Source organism: Chanodichthys erythropterus, chromosome 11 (assembly GCF_024489055.1).
Source record: "Chanodichthys erythropterus isolate Z2021 chromosome 11, ASM2448905v1, whole genome shotgun sequence".
Taxonomy (NCBI): domain Eukaryota; kingdom Metazoa; phylum Chordata; class Actinopteri; order Cypriniformes; family Xenocyprididae; genus Chanodichthys; species Chanodichthys erythropterus.
Genome location: NC_090231.1, coordinates 5,799,176 through 5,811,975, shown reverse-complemented (window position 1 = coordinate 5,811,975; position 12,800 = coordinate 5,799,176). Strand labels below are relative to the sequence as shown.

The 12,800-nt window shown below is 33.8% G+C and overlaps 1 protein-coding gene across 3 annotated transcripts in view; it reads right to left on the bottom strand.

Moving 5' to 3' along the window:
- dagla (diacylglycerol lipase, alpha) overlaps positions 1–9,103 on the bottom strand; it is a 54,595-nt gene extending 45,492 nt beyond the window's left edge. For all 3 annotated transcript variants that reach the window (XM_067401109.1, XM_067401114.1, XM_067401115.1), the window contains exon 1: positions 8,442–9,103. The gene's annotated coding sequence lies outside the window, so the exon portion shown is untranslated. The remainder of the gene's footprint in view (positions 1–8,441) is intronic.
- Between the last annotated feature and the right edge of the window lie 3,697 nt (positions 9,104–12,800).

Below are 12,800 nucleotides of genomic sequence, written 5' to 3'. Positions count from 1 at the left end.
TTTCTCCCAACTCTGTATGTTTGCTTAAGACATAATCAGCTGTGTTTATGTAACCTTGTGTGTATTTGACAGTTTAAGCAATACGATTAGAAAGATAACTTAGTTTAGTACTCACACGCCGTTTGACAGGATGCAGAAAAGTGCATGTCAGAATAACACGAATAAAATGTTTAACCACCAAGGCTTTAAAATGCATGCAAATGAATAACTGCAACGTCATGTGAGTGTAACCCTGCCTCTGCGTTAACATGATGTGAATGTAATGTACGTCATGTTGTACAATATGATGCACAGTATTTCTTCAAAAGCATATTTTAATCATCCACGATCAAAAATCATGATATCGCACAACCCAACATGGATATTACTCAAATCAAATCCCATACTTTTCCAAACTGTGTAGGAACTCGAACAGTACTTGAGCCACAATTGAAAACATCTGAATGTCATTGCATTAGATAGCAAAATAATAGCTTGTAGAAGTACATGCAGCCTCATTCAGTGGCCTTATTAATATGAATGATATGCTAATGCTTGTATTATGAGATAGTACATCCATAACACCTCATCCCAATGAGTCATAAATGAAAGCAGACTGAAGTGAAGAGAAAATGTTTTACTATTTTTTTTTTTTCTGGTAGCAGCTCACAAGGGAGATGATAGCAATTTTAACAGAATTTTATGACAGCAAATGAAATGCACATAAAATTGCTTAAAATTAACTGTGACAGTAGAACTGCACACAATATTGATTCTAAACGATCACATTTATACTAATTATGTGAAGTATCAATTGCTTCTGAGCCCATTTTTTTGGTAACAATTCTGCATGAATTGTTAAAGAATAGATATGCAGGAGGCACAAATTAACCTTCAATACAGTGTCATAAAAATGCGAGATAAGAAATTCAGCAAGATGCCTTTGATGACTGTCATGTAAACAAAAAATTGCAAACAAATAAAAAGTAGTGCAGACAGAATGCAAAAACACACGGTCTACTCATTGCACAAGAATATTTTTTGCAACTATTATTAGCAGCTCTATCGATCGTGAACGCACTTTCACACATGCATGACGACGACGGCACCAAAGAAAACGTCAATCAATGGACTGATTCATAAGTGAATCACTTTATAACTCAAGACATTGACTGAAAAGATTGACCAGAGATGGAAGAGCAGCACTGACGGGAATCCGAAATAATCTGAGGCCATTATAATCACTGTGAGGTGATGATTAACTCCCAGAGTGAATTAGTTTAACACAGAACACAGATTTTCCTGAACAGGAACCATGTGCTGATTATTCAACCTGAGAACAGATGACAATGACCCACATTAAAGGACTCATATCTCATATTTAATAAACCTTGTTTTTATTCAGATCTTTATCAGACAACTTTTGCATGGTTCTGCAAATTAAGACATTTTTTTCATAGTGCCATAAATTAGGTAAAGGAAGATCGGTGAATAAAGTTATCTGAGCTTCATGACGAGCGCCTGAAGATCTATGCACTGCTCAATAATGCAATACAATTTTAAACAATACAGCCGCTATATTTCTCTAGGCCACATACAATCTCTTGATGTTCTTTCTTTCTCTCTTTTCTGACAGATTGCAGGATGTTGAGGGGACAATGTCCCTGTTGTTCTTGCATAGAGCTGGATTTTGGAGAATATTCGCCTTTTATGGCAGAGACTGGATATCATATACATACAACATTGTCTGTGCTATCAATGTTTTATCAGAAAACAAATCAGAATGGTCAAAAATGCATTACTGCAAATGCTGTAAACTGTTAAACTTAAGATCATACACTGACATGGGATCTCATTCGTCAAACATAAGCCAAATAAATTTATGTATGCATTTTTCATAACCATTGTCATGTAAATGGTTGCAATCAATCTATTGTTTTACAAAATATTTATGCAGAAATTAATTCTACTTGAGTTTCATTAATGAGGCCAAATGGCAAAAATTAATACAAAACCTGTGATCTTGCAAAAAAAAAGATTTTTTTAATATAATTTATTTATAAACTTTTTCAAAGCAATAACAGAAAGCTTCATACAATTAAAAATTAAATTTATAACATTTTACCCCATAATAATAAACCTTTCTGCCAAAATAATTAACGTAAAATATTACCACAACAATAACAATAGTGATAATAATAACAAATAAAAAAATACAAAATGGTAAATAAAAAACTTAAAATAATGTACTCATTTACAAATGAATAATATCATTATAGGAAATTAATTAACATAATAAAACATTTTTATTTTATTACATATCAAAATGTAGGTTTCATTTTTAGTAAAATTTTAACAAAAATTTGAGTTGAATCAATTATTTGAATAGGTTTAATAAATTTAAAGATAATTAATAATTGTTAATTTATACATTTTTATTATTTAGTTGATCTCTCTAATTTGCTATCAATCAATTATAAACACACATATACATGTAATTATGTACACGCACATATACATACATACATATATATATATATATATATATATATAAAAAAAAACAACCCCTACTCCTAAACCTACTCATCACAGAAACATTAGATTTAAAGGAAATTTAAATTTAACTACTGAGGACCAGTAAAATGTCCTCACAACTCTGTTGTCATAATATTTCACTATATGAGTGAGGACATTTGGCCCACAACAAGTATAGTTAAACAACACTCCCGATTCTACAGATATCGGTAAAACACTGTATTGCTTTAATCACTATTTCTGCAAATCACTGTACAGGATGCATGAGAGGAAGTGCACTGAAATCTTGCAATCAAGTCTGTATTGCATCACTGTGAAGACTGGAAAGACTCAGGGCAAAATAACAAGTACTCTACATGTACTGTATTATCCTTTGATTTGGATGATCACTTATGCTGTGAGAGGCTTGACTAGACATTCACAAGTCCAATGATGGAGATTACATTAGAGGTAAGCCTGCTTTAAAAGGCCAAGTGAAGCCTCCAGGCGATTCCAAACACCACCTCAACAAGCACACAAGACGTTCAGCAGCTGACTGGAGAACAGTGCTGTTTTGGAGGATGGTGAAAAATAGTGGTTTCACAATAATAGTTATATAATGATAGTCAATATGATTATTTGCTCCAAAAATTAAATTGGCGAATATTAATCACAATTGTTCTTGTGAGAAATTTGTTTTTCCTTTTTATTAAAATTACTGCATTTTCACATAAAGAGAATGTCAATTAATATGCAGAGTTTGTTTATCACATCCAGTTTCCTGATTTATTATATTTATAATTTACATTCACACACTTCTCTCAAAAGCTAAAACGGTTAAGTTCCTAACATTACTTTCAATAGTTCCAAATTCTGTTAATGATTTTCTATTAAAACAACAACAAAAAGATTGTATCATCACACAGTGCATTTATTCAGGAACCAGAAACGCAAACATCATATTCCAGATTTATGTTTGTATTTATTACAGTTCATCACAGAGAAGATTTTTTTGCAGATTTAGTTGCACACTCCTTTTTTTTAAGATCTACACATTTCAATTATTAGTAAAATTCCATCAAATTGACTTCAATATTCCTTAAATACAATTAAAATTATAAATTAACATTAAAAAATAGAGCTTAATAAAATATGTTGTATAGGACTAAAACGTTCAAATTTCAACATAGAGATTTCTAAACTCTGAAGAGAAATGGAGTGTTCTCTTCCAAACAATTTGATAAAGATTTTTAAAGACTTTAACTGCTGAACTCGGAAAATCTCTGGGGTCTATGAAGTTTTCATAATGTTCCATACAAAAACATATGCCGTGGGCTCGAGAGTGTATAACACATCCTGTAGCGATGACAAATGTTGCATGAACATGGGTAGGTGAACATGGGTTCTGGGGGATAGAAGCATTGTTGTGTGTAACTGACAAAAATGAAGACAGTCAGAAAATAAATGTCTAACAAGGTAGAAATCTGATATAACAATATATAATAAATAAGATATAATAAAAAAAATGCATAAGCCATTGACGCAAATAGGAAATGCATCGCTGCAAGTAAAAAAAGGTGATAGATAAGTAACATGGCAATTGACGCATGCAGGTAATTTGTTAATGCAAGTAGAAACCACATGTGCGTAAATGAAGAGATAAAGTGCATCAAGAGAATATAAATACAGGGGCCTTTAAAGCTCTATGAGTAGTAGTAGATTTGCTGAAGAAAGAAAGAGCATACAAGCAAGCAGCAAGCGGAAGTCGGCGCCGGACCAGTAGATCAAAGATATTGGAAGAAATAATAAAAAGAGAATGAAGACTGCCCTCAAACTCTGATAGTATTGTCTCAGTCTGTTTATTGCTGATGAGTGAGAATCCATTTGGGGGATCAGAAGTTGACTGTCTGAAAAAAAGGTAGATTTTTATAAAGACTTTACAAAGTTAGTCAGTCAGTCAAGATTGCCGACCAGTCGCAAGAGAGTAGACTGTGGGAATGCATTAGCAGTCATAGCCGTCCTCTGAGGGCGAAGAGCCAGTTGTGGTGCACTGAACGGGAGGCTAACCCACCCCACCCAGGTAGGCTTGGTTTATATCCGAACCGTAGGCCTAAGAGGTACGGTAGTGCTCAGAAGTAGACCCTGAGATAATATAATCTAAGACGAAAATATTATATGCCTACCTGACTCCTCCTGAATCTATAAAGGTAAATCTTTTAAAGGAGTCGAGTAATATGAACAGAGGAAGTGGCTCGTGACCAAGATAGTGTTACGTGGTCGCGGTAGAAACCACCCAGGGGGTGACGTGGCACAACTCCAACATACATTTTTGTTTAGTTTTCATGTCATCAGTGTTTTGTTTTTGTTTTTTTTTTGCTTTTTTTAAGTGTAGTCGCCTGGTTGAGAAAATTAATAGGAATAAAATATATCCATTTAAGAGAAAAGCTCAGATTGGGGGATTTTAACTATTAACATCTGGCATCCCCAAGCATGAAAGTTTTGAGGTTTGTTAACAATGCAAAAGAACGCAAAAGAACAAAATATTAAATCAGGATAAATAACATGCTAAATCACAGTTGATTGATTAATTAATTAACACAAGCAGAAATCGTAATCACAATTCAAATATGATTAATCATGCAGCCCAGGTGGAGAGTATCTGATTCAAAACAAACATGTTTGAACAATCTCAGTCTAGCAGACTTGCAGGTTAAATGAAGCCTTGGGTTTTGGTACATGAAACAATTTACGCAACCCTTTTCCTTGCATAATGTGATTTATGTCTAAGTAAAAAAAATGGTTGGACTTTGCATCCATTAGGGCTGGGATAATACTATCGATGCATCGCGATTCATGGATCATTTCTGATATTTTCCAAATGCATCGCAAATTGATTCTAAGCTTAATTTTTAACAGCAGATGGCGCTTTAGGCTGTTTTTTGACCACATGCTCAAATGCTCACAAAGAAGAGCGCTCGTGCATTTGGCCAAATTTGAGAATGTATTTGCACCTCAGAATGCTTTTATGACGAAAGATTAATGTAAACAGTCCACTGCAAACACTCTTGTAATTCGCTTCAACCTTTTCAAACTTTATGAATGATTATTTTAGGTTGGTGTGTGTAAGGAATTGAAAGCAAGCAGAGTATGGCTGTTTCTAAAGCACGCAGTGCCACCTGCTGTTAAAAACTAAGCTCAGAATCGATTCAAAAGAGAATTGCAATACATGCGGAAAATATCAGAATCGGTCCAAAATCATTTCTCGATTCGCGATGCATCGATGTATTGTCCCAGCCCTAGTATTCATCGGGTATTAATTGTAAAAAGTGTGCGTTTCATATCATAATGGAGCCAGAACTGAATGTTCAAAGAAAATTCAAAGAAAAAACAGTCAAAATGTGGAATTATGCACAGATGAATTAAGAATTGAACATGAATGACTATTATAAAAATATCAGGTTAAATTTCATTACCTGTTTTGACTTAAAATGCACATTAGCATACATTAGTGACAGAACCACCATATCAGCCCGGCAGATTAATCATCTGATATTTGTCCACATCTGCATCAGTCGATAACAAAAGTCCATTAATGCAAGTAATCAATCTGCATAGTTCCAACAGTTGTTATCAATGGAGATTTCAAATATTTATAACTAATGTTGCCACTAAGTATCCCATATCAGTCGATAATCTTTTCAAAGACAGCTCAAGGGTTAAATCAGCTAAACGAAACATTAACAAAAGGATCCTAAAACATGCTATTTGTCCATATACAAAAAGCTGCACTTGGTAATTAACAGCAATTTCCTCTTGCATTTGCTGACCCCTTCAAAACACTGATGGGCTTCATCCAGCCTTGAAGATACAACCACAACATCTCCATTAAGAGTTAAAAGCCTCTGGTTCTGAACTTCACTGTCCTTGCTTTCACACTATGTGTGTGTGTTGTAGACAAAAAGATCTGCATTACCGCTGTCATGTATTAAAAGAAGCTCAGATATCCTTAACGAGTTTCATAATGATAGGAAGACGTACACCGGAAATGAAGTAACATACTCCACACACCACAGCATGTACCAGGAATGATGGGTGTGCTCTCATGCCTGCAGCAATGCAAAACTCTGCCTTCACAAACACACTGTTATTCATACAGGTTGTAAAAAGTATGACCTTAAAAATGACTAAAACAATGTACAATGGTTACCAAAGGTCCTGCCAAAATACTATAAACACAAACATCAATATATATTTATATTAGGGCTGGGTATTGACACAATTTTCACGATTCGATTCGATTACTATTCACATGCTTTCGATTCGATTCGATTCTCGATCATTTTGGATGTAGTATTTCAGTTACAGTACATGGCAAATTTTCTAGAGGAAAAATCTCTCAACTAATGCTGTAAACTACACATGTAAGTCAGTTGATACTACCATAATAATATTGAAGGTTAAATGAACTTATTTATATACAAACACTTAAATTACACTCGGTGATGTTTTATTATGAATAAAGTTTAGAATTACCTAATCATATTTGTACTCCAATTCATTTTTTTGAAACATAAACATTTAAATTACAGCTGTCATAACTGATTTATTCAAACATGCATTAAATATTGAAGAACATTAAAAAATTATAATGAATATGTAACGGTGCATAGCTATTTATCAGAATGTTGCTTTCTAGAGTTCATTTTCTAGCTGACTAATGAGTTTATGGTCTGAATATGTTTTTCTGAGGTAAATGTGACGTTATGTGACAATGTTTACAAGCTGTTTTATTGACATCTTTCCGCGGTTGAAACTGATTGAGCGATTACACAAGACAGGATACGGATTTCAGTTGTATCAAGTTGTACAGTATCTTTTAACATACCTTCAGATGTTCATTCATGTTTATTTCGCGCTGTAACTGGTATTAAAGCAGAGGAGAGGACGTTCACATGCGCTCGTGTTGTCGCTTCTCTTAACTGAGACGCTAAAGCGATCGGTCACGCCACATTAAACAACACCAAAACGGTTTTTATTTTTTGAATCTCATATTAAGATGGATGTCATCTGAAATCTGAGACTTTGCTTCATTTCAAAAGTAACAAAGCACAAAGATTATTGCGATTTATTGGATGGGAGGCTTTATATATTCTGCTCATTCATCAACTGAAAACAACTAGACTAACTGATTCTTAGGATTTAAGAACCGATATCGGTTTGTAAAAATGATTTCTCAATTTTAAATCGATTTCTCGATATTTTTTACCCAGCCCTAATTTATATATTCAAAGAATTCATTTGATATATATATATATATATATATATATATATATATATATATATATATATATATATATAAAAATAAAGAATATCTCAGCTATGGTACTACATTCAAATAACATTGAGAATTTATGGTACATTTTGTGCAGCACTGAAAATGATATTCTATTATGGTGGAAACTGTGTTAAAACTTTCATTGATGAAACTTAAATAGTTCGTGAAACCATATTCATGCGCTATTGAAGGCGTAAATGTACTTCAAATAATACCGCGGTAATACCGTGGTACAAAAACCAATAATACCATTGTAATCGGACTCAAAAACAAGTACGGTGGCAGTACTATGCCATCAAATGGTATACCTTAGCACTTACTGCCATGATTACCATATTCACATACTCAGAATAGCCTACTTCAAAGAATACCATAGTACTTACCATGCAGTATGTGCAAAACATGGTACTTTTTAGTTCGTGGCAGTGGGAAACTATTGTTATCGTGGTCAAATGTTTTATTGTACAAAAATGTCAATACAAAAATCGCAAATCTACAAAAAAACCTTTGTGTTTTGTCCTTAGCCCACTAACTGTAGTAACTATGGTTTTTCTGGCGGAAACTGCGGTTACCATGGTAAATGTTCATATGTGTCGCCCGTACAGAGACTCACCTGTAGTATGAGCGCGTCTTCCCGAGACCTTCTTCTGCATGGACTCTCTTAAATCTCCCATCCTCCGCAAATACACGCACACAGAACCGCAGAACCGACCCAGATCACGGTTCTGAACCAGCAGCCACAGGTCTCAGAGCAGCAACAGTCCGGTGAATGCGGCGTCCCGTCTGCACTCACATGCACATGAAGGAATGAATTCGTGTTTAATTCGGGCTGCTACAGAAACGGGTTTTGTATCTGATAATATCGTTTCATTGACACTCCGCCGGAACGTCACTGATATTTTTCACGCCTTTCCAAGCGCGCGTCGCGTCACAAGCCGCTCCATATTCCGCAAAACTATCCGCGTACACGCGAATCTAGCATTTATTCCCCAGGCTTGGTCGTGACATTCCCTCTCCGCGTAGTAAAATCGTGCGTTAATTCCAGATCCCGCGCTGTCCGCAGCAGCAGCAGCAGGTCCCAGTCAGATTGATTGCTGTATATCTTCCCTACGATCTTTTTTCCATATAAGCAACGTCGTTGCGATTCTCAATTCCAGTAGCGCCGTTTGAAGCCGCATCCCGTTTCCCACTTGCGCTCCTGGCGTATCTCACGTCATCCATTGGTTGTCGTAAGAGGCGCTGCGCTACTGACATACGACGCCGCAATTTTCCGCTGCTTAGGAACCACTGGCACACTGTGCTGGGACGGGCTTAGTGAATACAGAGGAGACTCCGAAATAGTATGCTGGGCGTGGAAGCACGTCATTTCCTGAAATTCTTAAGCCTTTGTAATCAGCAGGGTGCGCCAATGGATGAGATCAAATCAATTAATCAATAAATACATTTATAAAACATTGCATTGCATATGATAGATAGATAGATAGATAGATAGATAGATAGATAGATAGATAGATAGATAGATAGATAGATAGATAGATAGATAGATAGAGATAGATAGATAGATAGATAGATAGATAGAGATAGATAGATAGATAGATAGATAGATAGATAGATAGATAGATAGAGATAGATAGATAGATAGATAGATAGATAGATAGATAGATAGATAGATAGATAGATAGAGATAGATAGATAGATAGATAGATAGATAGATAGATAGATAGATAGATAGATAGATAGATAGATAGATAGATAGATAGATAGATAGATAGATAGATAGATAGATAGATAGATAGATAGATGGATAGATAGATAGATAGATAGATAGATAGGCCTACTTTTAAAGATTGATGGATGATAATAAATCTATACACAATGTAATGTTAGATATTATAGGCTATACAATATATACTTTATATATAGGCTACTGTTAAGGATAGATATATACAATCTATACTGTTTTTATATACTGTGATGATAGGTATATGTACAATATATACTGTTAAGCATAGATATATACAATATATGTTTATATATATATATATACTGTCAAAGATAGATATATAGGCTTTACTATATAATGTTATATATACATACAATATATACTGTTAAGTATAGATATATACAATATTTGGATATATATACTGTCATAGATAGATACACTATTAATAATATAGATATTATATATATATATATATGTATAATATATACTGTTAAGCATATATATATATATATATATATATATATATATATATATATATATATATATATACATATATAGAGTCATAGATAGATAGATACACTATATAATGTTAAATATTATATATGTACAGTATATACTGTTAAGCATATATATATATATATATATATATATATATATATATATATATATATATATATATATATATACATACACGCTGTCATAGATAGATAGGCTATATACACTGTATAATGTTAGATATTATACATGTACAATATATACTGTTAAGCATAGATATATATATATATATATATATATATATATATATATATATATATATATATATATATGTATATATATACTGTCATAGATAGATACACTATATAATGTTAAATATTATATATATGCACAATATATACTCTTAAGCATAGACATATACAATATATAATGTTTAGATAGATAGATAGATAGATAGATAGATAGATAGATAGATAGATAGATAGATAGATAGATAGATAGATAGATAGATAGATAGATAGATAGATAGATAGATAGATAGATAGATAGATAGATAGATAGATATCAACCAGTTTTTGAGGTGTGTGGGAATCTGACGTAATGCATCTTGATTGACACTGTAATGCAACTGAGCTTGTAAAACATTTCTGGTCAGGTTAAACCTGCTCCAGCACTCCCCAAAAATGTGTTTTGATAAAGGAATGATTGCCTCGGGATAATAACTGTCTGCGTTTGCTTCAGGCTGTAGCACCTATATGACGTTAGTAAACTTCAGTGCAAGAACCATTACACCAGTTGAAGCCGAGCGAAAGGCGCACACACCCCAGCTGCACTGCGCCCCCCTGTTTCCACAGATGGAGTGGTACATCCCAGTGCCTCTCCTCCTCCTTCTGCTGCTGTGTCCTCCATCACTCCATTTCCTTTGATTCTATTTCTCCTTGAGGACGGATTCAGGCCTTCCTGCAGAGCGTATCTCTTGGTTTCTCGTCCTCCATCTCTCCACCCTTCTCCTTTGAAAAGAGGAAAAGGTGAGCAAGGATTACAAGGCAACATAAAGCAGGTACGTTCCATCCATCATGATCTTTCTGAGTAGATGTATATCCATCTAAACTGGGAGAGAAGGTGATGCGCTGCTGTGGCCTGTGCAGCCGTCATAACTGCATCACTACACAAATCACATGCATCACATGCTCAGTAAACCCATTTTTCAGTCCATCTTTCAAGGTTATACATTCTCTGCATGACTTAGTCAGTTTCAGACCTCTTAAATTTATTTTTAATGTGCATTGCTCCCCTCCCTTGTATGACTCATGTAGATTCACAGGGATATTTCTGCATGCTGCAGATAAACCACATCTCATTCTGGTGTTTAATGCCTCAGAAACATTGTTCATTATGTCTGGTGGCTGCAATGATAATGCTTGACTGATGTTAAGAGTTAGTTATCACTTTTGCCTCACATACTTTATATAAAAGAGCTTTTACACACAAAAGACACACATGCTTTTTAAAGAAGTAACGACTAATGGATGCTGCCCTTTGGCTGTCTAATACAAGCAAATACGGCATGTGACAGACTCAGTCAGTAGGCCACGGCATATAATGTCATTGCATATCAAGGTCAGAGATTCAAATGTTGCATGTGATGTAATTCTGTTTGGGCGACAAAAATAAAACTATTAGTTCATCCAAAATATGACAATTCTGTCATTATTATTATTTACATTCCAAACCCATATGAGGTCAAAAAATGAGAATTTTTAAAGACACTTTGGCAGTTTTTTTTTTTTTTTTTCAGTTCAATAAATAAAATAAAAATGCAAACTAATTATAAAAGCAGTCCATACGACTATATTTATCACAGTTATTATTTTCCTCACCACCAAAGCTCTTAAATTTCATTTAAAAATGGTGCATCAGCATATGAAATGTTCAAACTAAATCAAATTACTGTTGGTGACAGGCCAGTCTGAACATAGTACACAAGACCTTTATTATGGTGCTTTTTGGAGCTTGAAAGTTATAGTCACCATAAACTATTGTGAAATTAACCTTTAGAATTGTTTTTTTCTTTAACTTCTCTGCATATTATGTTTTACATACACTAGGGGTCAGTAAGATTATTTTTAAAGAAATTAATACTTTTATTCAGGAAGGATGCATAGATAAGATGCAAAGACAGTTATAACGTTACAAAAGAAGGATCATGTGACACTGAAGACTGGAGTTCAGCTTTGATCACAGGAATAAATTACATTTTAAAATATATTCAAATAGAAAACAGCAGTGCTGGGTAGTAACTGATTATATGTAATCTATATTACGTAATCAGATTCCAAAAATGAAATACTTGTAATTATGTTTTAAAATACTTCTAATCAGACTATTGATTACATTGTTTATAATAAACAGAACTGCACGGAAGAACATTGTAGCCGGAACTACTTCTCTCTGTTTATATCAAAAAACGAAAAACACGTTTTTTAAAATGGATTCTTGATGTAAATGCTCATTATAAAATGTTTGTAAATCTTGAACCAAAAAAGTTACAGAAAGCAGCTTTAAAGGTGCAATGTGTACATTTTAGAGGGATCTATTGACAGAAATGCAATATAATATACATAACTATGTTTTCAGTGGTGTATAAAGACCTTACATAATCTTTTTATCTTTTTATTACCTTAGAATGAGCCATTTCTGTCTACATACACTGCGGGTCCCCTTACATGTTAAGTCGCCATTTTGCACTGGCAT